At 40.1% G+C, this 14,085-nt stretch overlaps 1 protein-coding gene across 1 annotated transcript in view; it reads right to left on the bottom strand.

The window, feature by feature from the left end:
* Positions 1 to 1,261: 1,261 nt before the first annotated feature.
* Positions 1,262 to 14,085, bottom strand: part of IRS1 (insulin receptor substrate 1) — a 62,655-nt gene continuing 49,831 nt past the window's right edge. Inside the window, exon 2 of the mRNA XM_005574453.5 lies at positions 1,262 to 2,320. The gene's annotated coding sequence lies outside the window, so the exon portion shown is untranslated. The remainder of the gene's footprint in view (positions 2,321 to 14,085) is intronic.

The raw sequence follows: 14,085 nt of genomic DNA on the forward strand, positions 1-14,085 counted from the left end.
TGTTGATAATTCCACATGCAGAGGTATCTCGGTAACACATATTCAAAGTGTAGGTTCCTTGAGAAATAATAACCAGCTTTACAGAAAAAATGGTTGGGAGTGACTTTGTTCATTGATTTCTCTTTAACTATTTCAGTCCTCAAAGGAAAAGAGCAGGGCAGCTTGCTCTCTTCTTCCACTAGCAAGAGTATGAATCAGAATGCTTGAAAATATGAAAAGTTAGTTTGACTAAGAAAGTCTTTTTTACAAAAGTGAAAAACAACTTTCATATCAGATTTTCAAAATGGGTAGTCCTCTCTACTAATAGGAAATGATGTAATTCTGCAAGTTCCTTGAAAACAATGGATTCTTATAACTCTAGACCCTATTTATCTTAGAAATTGATGAGCATGCAAATGATTAAAATCTGCAACAATGAACATTGCACAACAGTCTGTGAGGTACATGCCATCTGGTTGAATGAACAGTAACACGGGCCTCAGCAGTGTGAGGGGTTCCATTTATCTCTGCTCCCTTTTGAGTAGAGCTGGGGTCCCCAAACAGTTCATCAGGAGGCAGCAGCCACCACAATGCCCTCCAACCCTGGCACCTACTTTGTAGTCCCCACTCCCACCCAGGGAGCTTAGGCGTTCAGAGAAATAAAATGTTGCTCCTTCCAACAGTAGGGCTGGGAATTCCTGAGAGAGAGATAGAGGCTCCCACAGACTCAGAAGGAGCCTGATATGTGCATTAATTCATTTAACCTTTCGGAAGTTTCCTGGTAAAAAAGATTTAAAAATCTGTCGGCAATATCTTTAAATGCATTCATTGCCATTTCTTTTTCACATGGAAAAAATTCCAAGACGTGCATACTTTCCAAACAAGAAAAGAATTAACATTTTCACTGCTGGCTAGATGTTTCAGTAGCAGATCATTAAGCTTTTATGTGCTCTCTGTATACTGTGTTTTGTTAACTAATCACTAATAGGCCAGCACCCACCAAGGCAAATGGGCCAATTACATTCAGTTAAATAATGTAACACTGGAAGTTCTCAAAAAATACGAGATAAGGTAAGGATCTTAGGGAAAGTGACACGTAGCCCTGGTCATAATGCAAAACACTTTCTGGAATTTTAATTTCTGGTTAGCAAGACCTCACTTGTCTTATCATCTTTCTCAAGACAATGCAGGAAATGAAATATATCATGTGTGCACAGAAAAAAAATGGTGGGAATAGAGCAGAAACTTACAGAAGTGGTGGGGGGAGGAAGAGAAGAAAAGATCAACAGTATCTAGTTTATTATGAATAGAAAGACATTTCCAGAATTTACAAACACCCACATTGTTCATTCCAAAGACAGTTTTCGATTTGAAGGAATCACCCATCTCCTTCTCTTTACAATATATACAATGGAAGACTTTGATTTCCTCTTCTTATAATTTTGCTTCCATTCAATTGCCAATTTTAAGCTGACACTTAAAAACACCCAGTCAAATATATCCTTCTTCAGTTTAATTAACATGGCCTATTGTCTTATAGGAAAAAATACAAAATTAAGAGTACTTCTTATAAGGAACTCAGCTCAACATCAGATTTATATTACAAGAGATAGTATCAGCAAATATAACTATACAATTGAGGACCATCTATGGCACTATGATTCTTATATTATTTTTTCTGAATTACAATCTTAAAAACAAGGATCATACCCTATTCTACTCTTTTAAGCCTTGTTTTAAGCATTTGCTCCACTCTTTACAACAGAACATTGTATATCTCCGTCCCACATCCAAAAAAAAGATGTGCTGTAAGAGAAGTTACATTTTCATTAAAAAAATTACACATATAAATCAAAACCTATGTTAAATATTTAATACTCTCTCCACCCAACGTGAATAGTTTTGTATGAAATAATTTACAATGATGCTTTGTCATACACAGTTTCAGCAGCAGATGAAATGGATCTTGTAAATGCATTGACAGTAAACCCATTCTCTCATGACACGGTGGTGGGCACATCAGCTCACTGTAGCCAGCTAAGTCCTTAAGGTTGAAGATGAAGTTTATGCAGACTCCTTGTTCTGGTGTCACAGTGCTTTTTTTTTTCTTTTCTTTTCTTTTTTTTTTTTTTTTTTTTTTTTTTTGCTTGGCACAATATAGAACGTGCAGTTCAGTCAATAAAATCCTGAGGATTGGATAAAGTAAACAAACTGAAATGGATGCATCGTACCATCTACTGATGAGGAAGATATGAGGTCCTAGTTGTGAATCATGAAATATTTAGAGTCTGGGTACCCATGAGTTAGAGGAGGATTTGCTGAGGTCATTTAGGTCTTCATTCTGAAAAGAAAAATGAAAGAATTCATCACCACAGGCATCTCAAACTGCACAATCACTATTTCAGAACCTTTCTTTTACAAGGAGCAGTGTCATATAAACTGAAATTACAGGAACAAATAGTACTGTCCACCTAAATACAATCAACAAACTGTATTATCTTTTTATTTATTTCAAAATGCAAGAGTCTAAAGAAATCACTAACTAAAAGTCATCAATGTGGAATCTGTAAACCAATCAACATGAGCTGGATGTTTCAGAGGTTTAACAAAGGAAAAACAGAAAATTCTTTGGTGTTGTGATGGAAGCAAAAACATACATTATAGTTGCTATGTAAAATGACCATCCAGTATGAGCGGGTTGTAGTCAGTCTGTGTTCCATCTCCCTCTGGTTAAAAGTCAGCTGCAGAGTTGCAGAGCTTCACATGACAGAATCGGAAATCAATTTTTAATGTGCACAAACATTGTTTGACATGAGAATTTTAGATGCAAAGGGAGACCTAAGCAAAACAGACCTACTTAATCATTAAATAAGAAAACAAAAGGATTCAGATTTACGTCTAATAGAAATAAGTTATTTAGGCAGAAGCACAGCATTTCTTCTTTGCAAGTCAAGAAGGTAAATTTTAAAGGGGCACTATCCATGATTCCCCTTCAGAGTGAAGACTCTTTTTCAACCTCATAGAGCATCTTTTACGCAAGGATTACATTACATAGTCTTTTAGAGGCCCTTATTTTTCATGCATTCAAAACTTATCTATAAATATCAGTATCTATAGAGTGCACCAAAGGGTATTTAGCAGAGAGTAAATAAGAAATACTTGTTGAATGAGTACATGGTTGCACTAAATACTAGGAATTGTAGAGAGTTGAATTCTGTCGGAAACTCTGCCTTTTAGTAATTCTAGAAAGGAAGGCAAGTGAAGTATGTGAAGTAGACATCAGTACATGCTATGATACACGCATGGGGGCAATAGCTCTAGACACGTGGAGGACGGAAAGAATCCTCCCAGCTGGGGGTGTAAGGGAAGCACCTCACTGACACACCTGGCTTGGTTTTGGAAGAAAAATAATAATTTGGGGAGGTAGAAACAGGGATTGTGTCTATGTTGCTTCAGTGTTGCAGTCCCAGAACGTAACACAAGGCTTGCCACATAGTGGCACTTAATAAATAGGAGTAAAATACATGAAAAGGAAAAGGACACTTCCCATTGAGAACATATGACAAGGTCCTACGGGGTGAGATCGCAGCCGTAAGCAGGCTCAAGTAGAGGAAGTGGCTTCTCTGGACCCCAAGATATCTAAGGAGGGATAGAAGGAATTAAGTCTACGAATGTAGGTTGAGGTAGATGGTGAAGAACCTTGAATGACAAGCTAAGAGGTCTTTATCTAATTATAGAGACAACAAGGACATGCTACACTGACATATGGTCAAGATGTAGCAGTAATAATCCACATCACCTACAAGGATAGTGACAACTTCCAAAATACACAAAACATAAGTGTGGACCAATATATTAGGTTGGTGCAAAAGTATTTGTGGTTTTTGTCATAAATGAAATTACAAAACCCACAATTACTTTTGGACCAACCTAGTATCTTTTTTCCTCTGTCTCCTCTTGAAGGGAATGATCATGGCTGGGATCAGTCACCATTCATTATGCAATGGTTTTCTGATAAGTCAAAGTTTACCAAATGAGGACTCTAGTTTTAGGAGATTTCTGTTTATTTTTAAATATTAACTCTGCCTCTAAAAGACAGGTAAACAAACTATTTTTTTAACTGACTAATGAAGACTTGGCATGACGATCCCAATGTAAAAACAAACAAAAAATGAAAGCATTCCAAGTTTGCCCCTTTAATTGCCAGAGAAACAGGATTTACTCTGTGTGGTGTCTACAAATGAAAGGAAAGCCCATCCCTTCACAAGCCATTGGTATGCTAGGAAACTCACCACAACAAGCTCCAGATCTCTTACTTACTGTCAAGCTTCTCCTGAATGCATATAGGAATGTTCCCACTAGAATTTCTAGATTAGCGCTTAACAGAGCTTCACAGCTCTGGGCCTCTAATTAGGCAGGAAGGCCATACTTTATTAAAGGACTTGTGACAAACAATCAAACTGCTGAATATAAAATGGGGGAAAAGCAAAGGGCATATGGTATGTTTTTCATTTCCTATCTGGCTCTTCTCCAGGAGGGGTGGGTGAACAGCTTTGTACAGGAACACACTGTACCCTCTTTTATCATCACATGTACCAACCTGCATGGATGCATAAGGACAGAAACCCGGGGCCCTTTGAGGAGAGGGAAAAAAATGTGGCTTCACTGGGTGCTGAAATCTATTGCTTTGGGCCACTTGGAAATGATCCCTGTCATTATCCACAAGTATGTTCAAAGGGCAGGGAATAAAAGGACATATCAGGTCCACTGATACCTTCCTTCCAAAGTCTTACTTAGCACACTACTTTTCAAAGTCCCTTATCTGAAGTCCTAATCAACACTTGTCTCAGCCACAAGTGCTGCCCGTTGGTGGCATTCAACATCAGAGACTATGAAAAAGTGAAAGTAAGTGGTAAACAGTGTGAGGCAATGCTGACGAGGGGGTGGCAATGGGAACAGGCAGTAGAGACCTGGACAAACATAAAGGGAAAGTCTGAAGTTCACACCTGTTTGTCTTTGTACAGGACATGTGTATCTGTGTATGCACATAAAGTTTAGCTACATGGACATCCTTCAGTGAGAACTGTCCTCACAACAGCCACCTTGGGGGCTGCGTACTTATTCCAGTCATGCAGCCATTGTTTGCAGCATTTTTGGAATGCCTGCTCAGCCTTGGGCATATTCTTTTGAATAGTCTCTATAGTAGCCAGTCTTAGCCCTCTGAGAACATGTTTGATCTTTGGAGACGGCCAAAAAGCTTCAAGAGCCAAATATGGTGAATAATGGGGCTGACTAAGCTGGGTAATAGTTCCCAGTGAGGTATTATCTAAAGCCAAAGAGCTCCGAGACTGAAGTTCCAAAAGCAGAGTTGTATACAACACTTGCTCTGATGAGTTTGTTGGTAAGGAAGTCTCCTCACTTTAGAGACAGACCTCAACACAAGCTTAATGAGACTAAAGTTCATCTGTCTGTATCTCCCTAGCTCCACACACTCACAATCAAGCAAGGCTGAACTTGAATAAAGCAACTCACTCAAAAAAGGCAAACATTTGCGTAACTTAATATATTTTTAAAAAAGAAAAACAGCAATGCCCATACTAGGGTATTGCAGTCCGTCATTCAATGCAGTAAGCATAAATACAATGATAAAGACTGGAATAAGCAGGGAAAAGGCCCGCATAGCCATACATGTTTAATACACTTTATATATACACCACTTGCATTGACTGAAGGGAGACAATTGACTGACCAGAGGTAGCAAATATTGCTACAAAGTTTTACAAATGCAAAAATTCATTTCTAACACACAGAAACTGGAAAAAAAAAAAAGGCAAAACATTTCCTTAACAGAAGACACTGCAAATATCAAGTGGTGATGTTCCTACAATACATTCTCTCTGGTTACATCATTGGGGAATAACTTCTGAAGGCAGAAATACAATGCACCTGTCATGAGATTTAGTAGCAGGAAATTACATTTTGACAAAATTTCATCACCACATCAGTATCTACTATGCCCCTCTGCGTGTCTATTCTCGTAAGATAAAACCCACCTAATCCTGTTGCCAGTAATGAAAAATGTAATTTTTAAAGCATTATCAAATAAGTCAACACTTAAGCAATGCGACTTGAGACCTATGGATTATTGCATTATTGCGTCTAGTAGGAATTTACATCTTCTGGGGTCTACCGACTTAAACTATGCCTACAATAGCTGAAAAACAAATAGAGGCTTTGCTTCCTTTTCCATTGTCTCAGCTTACTGATCGTTTTACTGGGAAAGCAGCTGGAAACAGCACGAGGGTATAAGTATGATGGAAAGGTCTGTACACTTTCGGCAATGCGTTCTTGGTCAAAACAATTGACAAATGTTTTTATCCTGTATTCATATGTTTTGAAACTTCTTGCCAATATGTTAAATCAAGTGCAATATAGTAATAAAAACCTAGTTGGAGCATTGCTAGTCATTTCTACTTTTACTAGGGAAATAAGAGTAAAATATTTTAAGTTTCTTGGCTACTGTCATATACTAAAGTTGTTAGAAAGTAACTCTTCCTTATCCAACTGTGCTTTAAAAAAATGACTGTAGTGATGACTTTTTTTTCAATAGAGGTCATTGTTTGAAATCTTATATTGTAGACGGAAGTAGAAAATTCATATAAATTAAATTCCTGCACTTAAAGAAATGAATCAAAACAGCATATTTCGCTTTCAGTTAACACAAACAGCTGTGTTTTTTTAAAAATGTATCTTGAATATAATACAGAAAATGTATAAAATACAGGAAGATGTAAAGAAGGAATAAACATGACTTATATTCCCCGCCACCAGGAAAACCACTACTCAGCTGTGGTTGTAATTCTACAATCCACTTAAAGGATTTGAACTTTTAATATGCTACATTTAATGTCCCCCAAAAAAGTCTAAGTAGGAGAGGAAAATACTGTTTTAATCATACTTCGATCTTTCCCATTCTTAAAAATCCACGATGAGAAATTTTTTTGAAATGTTATCCAACTTTTTAAAGCCTCCTGGTATTCCATCCCTTCCCCATCATCCCAATGCATTGTACAATATGGGGAGAGTAGGAATTTGAAAGTAGAAAAATCTTCTGGCTCCATGGCTTTAGTTTCCAAAAGCCTCAGTATTTAAGGGAATGGCACAGGCAAAATATTTGGAAGAGCCAGGAGAGCAGAAGGATTCCTCTCAGGTTAGAAAAGATTCCCTTCATGAGAGCAGAGGGGTCAGTGGGTAGCTCTGTACCTTGCAAGATTCTGACAGTGATGCCTGTGACCTCTCTCTATTCCGTCTTCCCCCGTCTGTTGATTTCTTATTTCACACAATTACATTAAACTGCATACCCTTCCCTCCTACCACAATTCACTTCTTCAGTTACCTCACTGCCAATACACTTAATTCACAGTATCACTAACTGGAAGCAAATCATGTCTTCTAGAATGCTTATTAATAAAGCACCTTATAACACACACATTCAGCATACCTGAATCTGGCAAATGAGCCCAGTAAACACACACACACACACACACACACACACACACAAACACACACACACACACATATTATCAGCAGTCTCAAATACCTTTATAGTTCTGGTAATAGATGGGTGTTCCTCATTCAAATTCATACCTCGATAAAATCCCACTATAAAATCTCAGATGAATAGAAACAACCACTGACCTATGGACAGACTGTGAAACACTTATTAAAGGAATTTCCCAGCTTAAAGCCTTGGTTCTAACATTTGAGTTAGTAGCATAGGAGTAAGCTGCATTCTCCTGGTCCAGCGCTATTAGCTATGGTCATATTGCTGACACAAAAAAGAAGAGCTAAATCCAGAGAGCCTCTAAAGTCTGGGACATGGGATAATCTCTCTGTTCTTTACAAGGGACAGCTGGGAGGTATGGGGGCAAGCTGAAGCTTGGAAAAGGAGAAAACTAACCAGTGAATTCTCAGTTCTCAACTCTAAAGCCTTCAGATCATACTCACACACATCAAGTGAAGATTGAGCTAAAGTTAGAGGTAAGACCAACATGTTTGCTACTTGGATGTTGAAAGGAGAAAGCCATTTTAGTTAAAGAAAGGAAACCAACTTCTTTTAAAATAGGCCAGGATTGAGCTGGAAAGACTTGGTTTTGTGGTCTTAAATGGCAAAGGCTAAGCCAACCAGCCAAGTCAGTGCTTTAATGGAGCTGCTTAAATAGCACTTTTGCCTGGTGCAAGTCACATGGGAGAGGGCTGGTGAAAATAGCAAGGTTGCTGGCCAGACCTTCCAGTGTGCAGGGTTGCCAAGGAAGAAAATTCAGGGAGAGTTGCCAACATGTGAGAGGCCATCTCGCTCCAGTTCCCCTTTTGTCCCAGTGAAAGAGCTTCTGGCAGGGCTGGTGACTTCAGGAGACCACCAATGAAGAAAGGCACACGCATTACAAAAAAAAAAAAAAGACCAAAAGGCGACCATCAAGTCTGTCAGCTCTGGCTGAGGCTACCGGGCTGAATTCTGTCAGTCCCGTGAATTTCTCCTTCCCCAGCTACCAAAGGCAGAAGGAGATTCTGGAAACTTTTCAGGATGGTTAGGAATTTGTGGAGAAGACAGACTAAAACAACATTTAATTCTCAGTAATTAAAAGTAGTCTGTCAATGATATATTAAGGACATCTGAATAAATACTAATACATCTTTTAAGCCAAAGAATATCCACTTCCGTTATTTCCCATTCTTTTTATTAACAGGAAGCATGCTGATAAAGAAAATGAGGTTAAGACCATAACAGCTCCTCCCCTCAAATGTAAATCAAAATGTTTCCAATCTCCCTTTTACCAATACTATACTTTGTCCTATGTACATGACAGATTCAAGGTAAAAGGACTCAGGAAAAAAAACAAAAAACAAAAAATCCCTCTTCATTTCCAGTCAGACCACATGTACTCTCAGGCAAGAAGATTTAATTTTTTTTTTTTTTTTTTTTTTTTGAGACAGAGTCTCACTCTGTCACCCAGGCAGGAGTGCAATGGTGCTATCTCGGCTCACTGCAACCTCCCCCTCCTGGGTTCAAGCAATTCTCCTGCCTCAGCCTCCTGAGTAGCTGGGATTACAGGTGCACACCACCACACGTGGCTAATTTTGGTATCTTTAGTAAAGACGGGTTTCACCATGTTGGCCAGGCTGGTCTCGAACTCCCAACCTCAGGTGATCCACCCACCTTGGCCTCTCAAAGTGCTGGGATTACAGGTGTGGGCCACCGCGCCCAGTCAGGAAGCTTTAATTTTAACAGAGTTCAACCAAAATAAACCTGTTACGAAAAGACATGAAGGTAATATGGCAGAACAGTCCCTACCAAGTGAGAATGTCATACTAATGTCTTCCTTCTGCTTTCATGAGCACTATTTCCGCAGTGTCTTTTCACTCACAGAAACTGCATTTCAGTTCTGAGGTTTCTATTGTAATTTCACATCACTTTTGGGTTTTGGGTTTTGTTTGTAATCGTCAGATTACAGGATACAGGTTTTATAGGTCTGGCTTTGATACAAACCAGTAGACTTACATTACAATCACAACTTCATTTAGTGTATGGATGGTGAAAATTGTGTGCAATGCTGTTTCTATAATTAGACAAAAGGGAATCAGGCAGACCCTATTTTCACTGCCTTTACTTTTTGTTAAGAACTAATAGGTATCTCATTCTTTGCCCTCTCCCTGGAGTCCATTTGCTTCAAGAAAGCAAGCGTCTGATTTTACATTTGAGTAACTGTCTGACTACCCAATTGTTTCTCAACCATCATCAGTTTTTCCGTAACAGCCCAGGAATCAGGCACGGAACAAGCATTCGCATAGACATCCCTGGTCTGCAGCGAACTGAGGTAAGAATCATTAACACCACTGACATCGCTTTTGGCAGCTAGAGAAGTGGGAAAACCTGTGTTTAATCTATTTCCTACTCACCGCAAGTTTTAGCTGGAGTCCCCGATAGTATGGGTTGTGGTTGACTTTATGGAAGAACTTGGTCATGTAAGAAAAATCTACTGAATTGACCAAGCATCTTCCAAAACAAGCATGAGGTACCTCAGCTGTGGCGCCATGATCTTCCCATAGGTTTTTCTGATTCCTAAACAGGCCTAACACAGGACAATGCCACTCCCACTAGTTCCTAATAGGGGCAGGCTCAAGCTCAGTAGGTTTTCCCTACAACATACATCTAAGGCAGGGGTCCTCAGTTCCCAGGCTGTGGACCAGTAGAGATCCATGGCCTGGTAGGAACCAGGCTCCACAGCAAGAGGTGAATGGTGGATGAGCATAACCACCTGAACGCTGCTTCCTGTCAGATCAGCAGCGGCATTAGATTCTCACAGGAGTGTGACCCCTATCATGAACCATGTATGCAAGGGATCTAGGTTGCATATGCTCCTTATGAGAAAAGAATGCCTGATGAAACCACTCATCCCCCCACCCCCAGCCATGGAAAAACTGTCTTCCATGAAACCTGTCCCTGGTGCCAAAAAGGTTGGAGACCCCTGATCTAAGGAACCTCTCCAGGAAGCCATCATCTTACAGAAGCAAAAAAGGTTTAGCCGTTGTTTTCCTTTTTGCTTTGAGGAAAATATCAGGGGGAAAATGTTGAGAAGAATTTGATCTGGGATTCTTTGAAGTGAACTGTTCTTTAAAAAAAAAGAAACAAAGTGGTCTAACTCTTGAAGAAGCACTCCCTCTCTGAAACCAATTGAAACTGATTATAATACAAGTATATGGCAGCATATTTCAAATGTATTTGACCCACAATTCTCATTTGCTTTACCTGAAGAATATTTGTTATGGAAATGCAAGTCCTAAAGATTTCTGGGCTATGATAGTAATTCTTAAACAAAAGTCAATGTAAAAGGAGCAAGGAAAAGCATACCATTCATCTTAGATTTCGGAAGGCCATACATAGGCAGGAACCATATTAATTAGCCTGATGAATTCAAGAGAAAGCTATGAACTGTTGCTTACAGTAAAGCAATAATGCAATAAATGTGTGTTTCCCCGGAGTTGCCTCTTTCTGAGTGACAAGTGAGTAACCTGCATGCGATTTTGAATTAAAAAATGTACTTCAGGGAATTCAACCCCAAAAAAGGTTATTTTCAGAATGAAGACGGAGCTATTACATGGCTGTCATGCTTTTTAAAGACTGATAATTTTGTTTAAGTCAAACCTTATTTCTGAATTAAAATTTGAAAGGAAACTAAGACAAGTTCCATTATCCCATCTCTCATTGTTCTTTTCTCTGTGATTTCAGGCAAGTTGCTCACCCTCCAAAATCCCAGATGTTTTCATCTCTAACACTGGAGAGCATTGCCCATTTCACAGGGTTATCATTGAGATTAAATGAGATAATACATGACATTTTCTTATCATTGTGCCTGACACATAATAAGCCTTCAATCATTAGCTCTTAGTGTAACCACTGTTATGAAGAACTAGAAACCCTTGGATCCCACATCTTTTCCTGATACCTGAAAACACACCAGCCAAAAACACTGTGGTGGAACTAGCAAGCATGGATGACTCCACCAACCAAATGCTAGGCAAGGACTGAATCTGAAGCCAAAATTAGGATGCAACTTGCGAAGAGAGGACAAAGTTATTTCAGAAAGGAGGAATGGGAAAATGCCAGAACAAAAAGAAAAAGTCAAAGTCACAGTAGTAGTAAGGCTAAAGATATGATTTGTAATACAGTGTTATACAAGGACCTGTCTACCTACACAGGCAAGAGTACAAATTCAGTATCGAGACAATAGCAGTCACCTACAACGGGGAAGATCTCAAATGAATGCTGTCTACAGAAATATCAGAAAGGCCACTTTTATTGCTTGAAAAAAATCAGAAGCTTGAAGACCCCTACTCTTTCTTAGTCTGCTAATGAAAGACTTCTAAAAATGTACAAAGAAATCACATGAATATGCTTAAATCGGTGTTCAGTGAGATTCTTAGGCATTATTTCTAGGTTCTAAAGCATGTTTATAATTGTTGGGGGTGGGGGCAGGGAATTGGGTGGCTTTTGTTTCCGAATTCTTTTCCCCAATCTCTCATCTGAAGGAACTGAACAGGAGTGTGATCTAGCCAGTCATTGCTGCCTGAGTAACTTGACGAAAAACTGAAATTGCTGCCAGATGCACATCTAATCGCTGGCAGCTGGAAGAGGAGGGGGAAAATCTCAGAAAGATAATCTAAAATAATTGATAATGCATCCGCTGCTTGCAGCTCTAAGGTCACTGAGGCAGACAATGGTGCAAATTTCTAACTGACTGCAAACACTTCTTTACTGCCTTGTGTAAAGAGGCAAAATTTTTCCAGTTGACAAAGAGGGGCCGACCTTTCACCTCCTGACCCCAAAGCTCCTGGGCCTTTGCTTTCATCTTTCAAGTCTTACTTCCACTTCGTTCCTGCCCCTCTCTATTTTCTCCATTATCTGACATTTCAGCCTCTTTCTTTTTAATGTGGAAAAAGCCTCTTGCTTAAAAGTTCCCTAACAGCATTCTTTTTTTTTTTCTTTTTTGAGACAGAGTCTTGCTCTGTCACCCAGGCTGGAGTGCAGTGGCGTGATCTCAGCTTACTGCAACCTCTGCCTCCCAGGTTGCAGCGATTCTCCTGCCTCAGCCTCCTGAGTAGCTGGGAGTACAGGTGCGCACCCCCATGTCTGGCTAATTTTTGTACTTTTAGTAGAGATGAGGTTTCACCATGTTGGGTAGGTTGGTCTCAAACTCCTGACCTCCGGTGATCCACCCGCCTCCGCCTCCCAAAGTGCTGGGATTGCCGGTGTGAGCTACCGTGCCCAGCCCGTAACAGCATTCTTAAATGAAATTGCATATCACATTATTGCAGTGTTGAGCTGCCTCTCTGGCTGAGCTAAAAGCAGCTCCCCGTGGACTGTTGTGCCCCATTCTTAATAAACAGGTGGTGACAACTTTTAGCTAAGGAACCGTCATTAAGAAATATTTATAGTGACTGTTATGGACTGAAACATGCCTTTCCTTGCAATTTATATGTTGAGATCCTAACCCTCAACATGCTGGTCATTAGGAGGTGGGGCCTTTGGCAGGTAATTAAGTCATGAGGGTGGAGCCCTCATGGGTGGGATAAGTGCCCTTATGATGAAACATGAGAGCTTGCTTTCTGCTCTCTATCACAAGAGGCTACAATGAGGAGACGGCCATCACAAACCAGGAAGAGGGCACACCAAACCAGGGTCTGTGGTGCCTCATTCTTGGACTCCCCCACCTCCAGAACTGTGAGAAATAAATATGTGTTGTTTAAGCCACCATCAACTCAATTTTGTAATAACAGCCCAAACTAAGACAGAGATTCTGAGAGGACTGCAGTCCCAAGGGAGATAAATGGGGTAACCTTCAGGCCCATGGAAGGGCCAGACAGAAGTCATCCATCTGGCCTTTGGCAGAAACACGCTCGTGAGGCTCAACCGACTTCTCTTTACAGACACCCTCTACTCTCCAAGCATTTCATTAAATCTCTAGGGTGGCAGTGGTTCTCAATTTGTGTGGGTGATAATACTTTGCCCCACAGGGAACATGTGGCAATGTCTGCAGCTATTTCTAGTTGTCACAACCAGGATGGGGTGGCAGGGGAGAGATGCTGCTGGCTTCTAATGGGTAAGGGCCTGGAATACTACTAGACACATTACAACACGGTGGACAGCCTACTGCAACAAATTAACAGTTTAACAAAATGGAGACAATACCTGGTTTCACAATCATTTGCAAAGTTCAGGGAGATAATGAGATAAGGCTGCAGTGAACAAGGAGACACATATTACTTACACGACCCATTCATCACGCTCATTGCCCTGAAACCTCTGAGCGTCAAAAAACAAAACAAAACAAAACAAAAAATCCTCAAGGGCCGGGCGTGGTGGCTTACACCTGTAATACCAGCACTTTGAGAGACCAAGGAGGGCAGATCACATGAGGCCTTAGGTGTTCAAGACCAGCTTGGCCAAATGATGAAACCCCGTATCTATTAAAAATACAAAACTTTGCCAGGCGTGGTGGTGCACATTTGTAATCCCAGCTACTCAGGAGGCGCAAGAATCACTGGAAC

This window comes from Macaca fascicularis, chromosome 12 (assembly GCF_037993035.2).
Source record: "Macaca fascicularis isolate 582-1 chromosome 12, T2T-MFA8v1.1".
In the NCBI taxonomy this organism is placed as follows: domain Eukaryota; kingdom Metazoa; phylum Chordata; class Mammalia; order Primates; family Cercopithecidae; genus Macaca; species Macaca fascicularis.